The sequence below is a fragment of the Bubalus kerabau genome, chromosome 1, assembly GCF_029407905.1.
Source record: "Bubalus kerabau isolate K-KA32 ecotype Philippines breed swamp buffalo chromosome 1, PCC_UOA_SB_1v2, whole genome shotgun sequence".
Taxonomy (NCBI): domain Eukaryota; kingdom Metazoa; phylum Chordata; class Mammalia; order Artiodactyla; family Bovidae; genus Bubalus; species Bubalus kerabau.
The window spans coordinates 231,865,502-231,873,356 of NC_073624.1; positions in this window are offsets into that span (position 1 = coordinate 231,865,502).

Sequence of the window (7,855 nt, forward strand, 5' to 3'; positions counted from 1 at the left end):
TATTCTTTTTATATACTTCCATAGGCAATGACTTACTAAAACCCAGTTACTTTTGTCTATTTTTTTTTTTCCTATTCATATTTGACTTTTTCCCCCTCCATACACTTTTTACTTTATAGTCATGATTGCGTGCTTTGAATGCAGAGATGGTCTCTGGGTTGGGAGAATTATTTTAAAGCTGAAAAAAAAAAGGGGTGTGCTAAACTGTACTTGTCTTCTAGGTCATCTCTTTAATATTTCAGATCAACAAAATGTAATAATATTAGGAGCAAGTCTCTCCTTTACAAATACTTGCCTTGTACTAAGATTGGCTTGGCATGATATTTGACAAAAGATAAAACTCTAAAAGTAACTTTCTCAGAATCACTGTAGAATAGCGAGCTGAATGTACCTTTATTGTCCTTCTTCTATTGCTTACCTATCACAAACTAAATGCTTAATACTTGGCTTGAATTGGTGTCCTTGACGATGTGAATTTCTAGTTGGTACTTACTATATCTGCTGCTAAGATAAAGTTGAGTTTCCTGCAAGAAAGTACCGGTAAGTTTGAATTGGGTTGGAAGTATTAATATCAGCTAATGGCGAGGGGATGGAATGAACTACTTTACAAACCATGAAGGGGATACCCTTTTGGTTTTTTCTACTTTTAAGGTAGTCCTGATGTACTCCAAATCTGTCTTTCCAAACCTGCCTACCATTCATTAGACTTCAGCCAAATGGATAATCACAGTGCCTTGTATTGTGCCCCTTGTTACTTACCTCCTTATTTTTAGTCATGTTCCTTCTGCCAGAATACTCTTCTCCCATCTGTCAAAATCTCCCATGTTTTTTAAGGTTCCTACTTCTCAAATGGCCTGTCAGCCATGAAACGTTCCGTGATTTATTTTCTGCACAGTCCATGGCACCTTCCTTTCTCTGTCACATATTTCCCGCATTCCACACTAGTAATTACTTCAGAACTTCTATTATCCCTTCCTGTGTTGTAAGAAAAGAAGCTCTGTTATATTCTGATACCGTGCTTTCATGGTAAACTGCCTTGATGCAGTAGACTTAATAAATAGCTGGTAGATGAAGACAGGCAGGTGTAGGGAGGTTAAAAACAAAGCTGATAGGAAAACTGGAAAGAATATGTAAACTCTAGTCCTGGCTATAACATTTTCTTTTGAAACCTCCCCCTTGAGCTTCCAGCTCAAACCTTGAAGGCCTAAACGGCTTTCTCTAGGCTGAGACATTTTGAAAAATCACCTAAAGGCAAGCACTCAACAGTTGCCTGGAGACCTGCTGAACCTGACTTGTGGTCACTAGGTAGGGTCCATTCAGAGTGCCATTTTTGCTCACCAGCATCCAGACAGCTACACAGAATACAGCTCTGGCCCTCAGAGCAGGAGCCAAGATTTGCCTGGCATTGCTGCTTATAGCTCATGGTCCTGTGATGCCAAAGACCAGACTTGTGGGTGCAACTGTAGAGTCATGGATGAGGCCAAAGGGGACCTCAGAAATGTAAGAAGCCTACTCCCATGAACTGGTCTGACTGGTTTGTACACATCAAGTTACCTAGGTGATTGTTTAGTCAGAAACATAAGGAGACAAGTAGTAGCTTATTAAAAATCTTTGGGAGTGGCAGTGGGTTATGTTCATATAAAGAGTTGCTCCCTTTTTACCTCCTCAGCTACTTGAAGGAAGTGGTGATCTTGGGTTTAACACTTTGAAAGGTGATTTAAAAAGTAAACTGCTATGCAAATAGCAGTTTCTTGTTAAGAGTTTGAGCCCAGATAGCCATCCTCCAAGAGACCTCTCCTGATTTCTCTGTCTCATCAGTTACCATATCTTTTGGCTTAGTTATTCATATCCATATCACATTTCCCTTCATAAATTAAGTTCTGTAATTACTTTTGGTTCCTGTGCCATGTACTGTTTGGAGTAGATTCTTGGTTGAGTGTTTTAGAGGGATCTAAGTAAGACTTCCAGAAAAGGTCTAGTTCTTACCCTTGAGTCCAGCCAAATCTAAGCCATTCCAGGTCACAGTGACCCCTCCTACAGGACTACAAACAAGGTGTTCTCATTGTCCTCCAAATGCTGTTTATTCCCACTCTGCCCTGTTGTCAACTGATTTTGCTTGCTTCCACAGTTCTATAGCCAGAAAATGGCCCCATATCACTTCCAGATCCTTCATGTACTAAACACTGGATTAGTAGGCTCTCAGTCTTTAAAGGTGGGCTGGTTTGTATTGTTTGTTACCAAGAGGGAGGCCAAGGATTATTTTGGTTGGTTCTTGATTTACATGATGCTTGATTTCCAGTCTAGTACAAAATGGTATGCCTTGGCATGTAACGTTACGGGAGGTTAAATTTATGTATATTGGGATGTACCTAAGCAAAAGGAACCGTGTGTGTTATCAGAAGATTGAAGATAATATTTTGAGTTAAACTATTGTATCTTAGATATACTGTTTTTTAATGACAAAGTAAACTACCACATCAATTGCTTGACTTTATACTCAACAATTTGGGAAGATAAGAGGTTTTTACAAGCAGGTGACTAAGGTCACAGTGAAATAATTTGTTGAAGTCAAAATCGGATGAGTGGAAGAGGTAAAAATGTCATGCCTGTTTCAAAACTTGGCTTCCCATTGTCTATAATGATGTCAAACTTGGGCAAGGCTGGGACTTGGGCTAGTAATAGTAACATAAGGTTTCAGAGCCTCAGTTTCCTCATCTATAAAAGAAGACATAGGATGAGGGCCATTGTGGGAATTAAGTTATAGACTGACATACAGTAATCTTAATAGCCTACGTGTGACTGAGCACTATTCACAGAGTTTACTAAATACAGTGCTTCTATTTAGGTAGTACTCAAATGGTGTCTGTGGAAAAAGGGATGCAGTGCTTGTTAAGTGGAATCAGTACTAGAATTTAGGTTTCTTGGAATGTGTACAGCCTCTGAAGTGAGCTCATCCACCAGTGAGAGAATGCTTGGGGCTAGGCATGAATTTTCCCTAGGCATGAAATTTCCCAGCATGAATCAGCTGCTCTGGAGGGTGGGTGGGTTTTGGCCCTCTGGGTACCAGCCTCAGTTGTGAAAGAAAGCTTTTTGGTGACCTCGTCTGGCAAACAGGAAGAAGTAAGAAGGAGTTTCAGAGTGGCTGAGATGATGAAAATGCTCTACAGTTTACAACAAGGGGATGGAGTTAACATTATGTCATTTTATTGACACAGTGGGTTTGTGATGTGAGTATTATCCCCAGATACAGAAAGAAATTGAGAGTCAGAGGGGTGATGGTCTGGCTCAAGATCACTCACCTACTTGGTTGTCAGCCTTCTAACTCAGAGCTCATGTCTTTTCCGCTGTACTAGGAAAATCACGAGTGGGTTTAGAGAGGAAAGTTGAGAGGAGAAGAGGAAGAGTAAGACCATCACAGAGTCTGGGAAAGTCCTTATTTTTTCTCTTCAACTAAAGGACAACTGGAGAAGTAGCCTTTAAAAAAAAAAAATCAACAAGCTTTACAGCTAGGAAAACTTCATGCTCAACTAATTCAATACTCCTGTTTTAGAGACAGGGAAACTGAGGGGAAAATAGAACTTTACAGTGACGATACAACTACTATTTCACTATATATGTTTTATCACACACCTATCCATTCTAGAGGTCTTTTAAAATATGCCTGGCTTGAATCTTCTGGGGACAAAGGAGAAAGTGGTTATACAGTGATGGGGAGCTGGGATAGGAAGCAGTTGGTTTCCTAATGGAAGCATTATCATTTAAAAGTCTATTAATTTTTAAAAATTTGGAACCAGAAAAAAGTTCAGTCTGCACTATTCCCATTAATTTTAGGGCCAGATGAAGGGAGTGAAGATTATTTGTCATGTCATCCTGTAAGCATTTTGAAGAGATTCTATTGCTACAAAGCATAAATACATCCCTGGTGGGAAAGGCAGGAGCAGTGTTTTCTGATTATAAGCAGTGTTTGTTGGAGCTACAGAAATGATTTCAGGAACATCGTTGCAAGGATGAGGTTTGTTTGGGGGAGGGGAGGGTTTGCAGACAGCTGGCTCTACTGCACCATACTTGCTATAATAGTTCTTCTCTTTATTTGTATAACCTAGCTAGTGGTATGAATTTAGATGAACCTTCCCAATGGTATGACGCATCTCCCCTCCCCTTTTATTTTCTGCCTCCAACTGCAGCTAGGGAGAGAGGGACAGAGGAAAATATTTCTAAGTCTTGCCCGTTAAACGATGTGTGGTGACAAGCTAGGGGGAACTTGGAGTTGCTGCAGTTATTTCCGCAGGGGTATTTCAAAAGTTCAGCTCTGACTCATTTCTCTTTGATTCTTCCAGAGTCTCTGGCATAGAGAATTCAAACAACTGCCCTGGGAAGTGGGGTACAGTCTTTACAGGACATACATGCTAAACTACAAGAGCAGAATGTTGTCCTGATGTTGGATGGGATTCTCAGGTGAGAAGTTAGTTTCATCTGTACTGTGAAATACCTAAGACTTTCATGGCCAGAAAATTAAGATGATAATCTCTTTGAGGACCAAGACGCTCTACTTTCTTAATTTCTCCCTACCTGCCCACTGAAGGGCTGGGGTGGGGTCCCAAGCCTGACACTGAAATGGGGAAGCAATGGAACCTTTTTAGAACACACAGTATACTCTTGATCAGCCCATCAAAGTATCCAGAATTTGGCTTTGATAAATCTCCTTCAACACCCTCTATTTACAGGGGGTGTTTGGGCCAAGAAAGGTGGAGTAGCTAGCTTACCTATATTTCCTTGGTGAGCCTGAGGTAGTGCCAGAATGAGGACCCACTTCCCACTGACCTCTGTCCACTTCAGGAGACAGGTGTGTTTACATAGAGCACTGGGTTTCTGGAGTTGCACGAGAACACAGTTGAGTCTGAAGAAAGGCAGGCCTAAAACAAGGCAATGTGAGGAAGTGGGAAGCAGGGCGACTGACCCATCGTGCTTAGAATCTTGTCACCAGTCAGCATCTTTCACCCCCCAGGTTAGTGACCTGGTTCTGCCCTAAAGCTGATTAATAGCTTTACGTAGAGTATAATTTTTGTTATTGCGCTCTCTGAAGGGTATATTTTTGGCTTGCCATTCTCTATAGTCTGACTTACTGACTCAGTGTTCCAGTGAACATTTCCCAGAGCATTGAATTTTTCAAAATGCAAGAGCTAGAGGAAGAATAGAAATCACAGCCTTAGAGCAAATGAGACAGGAGCTACTAAGCCATTCTAGTCCCCACGCCAGTACCCCATTCCCCACCCCCTCAGAAATACATCCACATCTTCTGGCAGACTTGGGATTCAAAAACAAGGTGAACAAACTGATGAAACAGAGGAGGTGGAGGGAGACAGTGGAAGGAGGCAGACGTGGGATGGAAAGAGAAGAGGGAGAAGTAATGGTCTGGATCCTAGCTAAAGAAGCCTTAATGATCCTAAAAATTATTGGGCAATAATTTCGACTTCGGAACTCATTTCATTGTTTCAAAGAATGATGAAGCACCTTAATTATTGCTTTAAAGAACCACATGGCTCCATCAAAACAGCATGAAATAGCACCCACATATGAGCAAACTTATCTCCTGCCATTGCTGTTTACAGCCTAAGAAATCCTTAAGGAAGCAACAGGATAATAACTTGGTAGAGGCATCGTCTAGTCTGGGCCCTCAAGATTCTAGATGCCTCAAGCATGGGAGAGATGTTGGCAGCTTGCCCTTGTCCTCCTGGACATCCTGAGATCTTTAACTGGGACAGCCAGAAAGTAGTCGTTGCTTTCATTCTCTTACCCCATGGACTAGGATGGGAAGGGCAGCATTTTTTTTTTATTTTAATTCCTAATTATTATAGGGATTTCAACCTGTCTACAGAAGTTCCTCCTCTCCATTGGGATTTCATGATACTCTGAGACTGAAGCCTTTGCAACATATGCTTTTCCTTACAATGTTACAAGTAATTAAGAGCAGCCCAGCTCAGTCAAAACAAAGTGTATTCTTTTACTCCTTCCTCTGGTCAGGATAAGCTTCTGGTTCCTAGAGCTGTAGCGAAATAGGAGGGTTCTTCATTCAAATTTCAGGAATTGGTTTCTGAGAGAAGGGTCTTAGTCGAAGAAGAAAAATTATATTTTAAGAATATCCTGCCTCTAGAATTTTTGGTCTGGTTGGTTTTATTAATCAGGGGCTAGTGATCCACTCATCCTTTCTCAACAGACCTTACCAGCCCCTCAAAGCGCAAGCCTTGCAGTCAATCTGAGAATCATAACTCACAGAAAAAACCTGATTCTTGCCAATCTATTCTGCAATCTAATATGAAGCCTCACAAAACACCATCTCATCTCTTTTTAATGATGCTCATAAAAGTGCATACTTCTAATGAAAAGAACTGTCTCCTGTCATATTTATTTTCTCCCTAGTTTGAAAAAATAGCCTATGAAAGATACTGGTAAACTTCCTAGAGGAGTCCCCCCCTTTTTTAATTTAATGACAGCTTAGAATAAGAAGTAATTTGGATCAAATTACCTTTTGTTTTTGAAGACAAAATAAAAATAGAGTTAAGTTCAAGGTATCTCTCTAATAGACACATTTTCCTTTCAATTGTGTCTATCCTTGGTCACTCCCTATAGCATTTGTCAAGAATGGACTCTTGAATACTTGAAAGGACCAGAGGATAGCAGAGCTGAGCCATTTATTTTGGCTGCTCTTGAAACAAATGAGATCTATTGTAAACAAATAGGTGAGAAGTTGTCGGTGTTATCTGCTTAATTGACATCTCCTAAATTTGACTCCTAGGAATAGCTGCAGTTATGGAGGTGGGTGAAATCACCCACTGGTCTATGGCAGTATCGATTCTCCTCCATGCATCAGTACTAGTCTATACATGTAAAGGGTTTGAAAACCAGTAAACCACTTGTTAACACCTAAATCAGTTTGACGTTAGCACTTGGCATGCATAGTCCCAGGGCATGATGTCCTTTGTGAGCAAATTGAAAGGAAATTAAGACAATACTGCCCTGTTTAATCTAAAAAAAAATGGCCTAAATTACCTACTTTGATTTTCTATAATGATGAGATCCATATAATTGCTAAATCCTTACTACATTATACATTACTGATAATGTCTTCTCCTTGAGCATGCTCCATTCCTAATTCATGAAGGGATTTTTGACATTATAATGATTTCTGTCTTTTCCATCACCACTGTTTACCTTTGATAAAGTAGAGCAAAAGGAAAAAACAAATCTGCCAATTGTCCAAAGATAAAAGGCAACAAGAATTGTGTGTCTATATACATGTGCATATGTATGTTCATGGCCACCTGGAGAGTTCAGAAATCAAAATGATATTAAACTTTCTGATGCGTGAAATTCCTACAGACCAGTTCAAACACATAGAACAGTCAGTGCTAGGAGGGAGTTAGAAATCACCTGTGACACTCTCAACATTGTATAGTTTAAGAAACCAAAGCTTAGTGATTTACCCAAGGTCACCCAAGCATATTAGAGGCAAGACTAAAATTTGTATTCTTTTCATTGCTATCGTGCATCACCTCACATTTATTTTCTGTGAGGGATACCATGTTTAGAATAGCCTGAGAAAAGATTTCACCTCCTCTGTATTTGAAATAATTCTGTTGTCTGGTGGACACTGTCAGCTAGACCTGGCAGCACCCAGCGGGCACACAAATTCACTATTGTGTCAAGTTCAAGGATCCAGCAGAGGTTGGGCAGATGGCCCAGTGATTTCCACGTCTCAGACAGATTCTGGACACCTCCTCATGTAAGGACACCAGTGTGATTTTGCTGTTCGAGCAGAAGCAGAATGTCTTAGAGTGATTGGTGCTGTCTTAGTTGC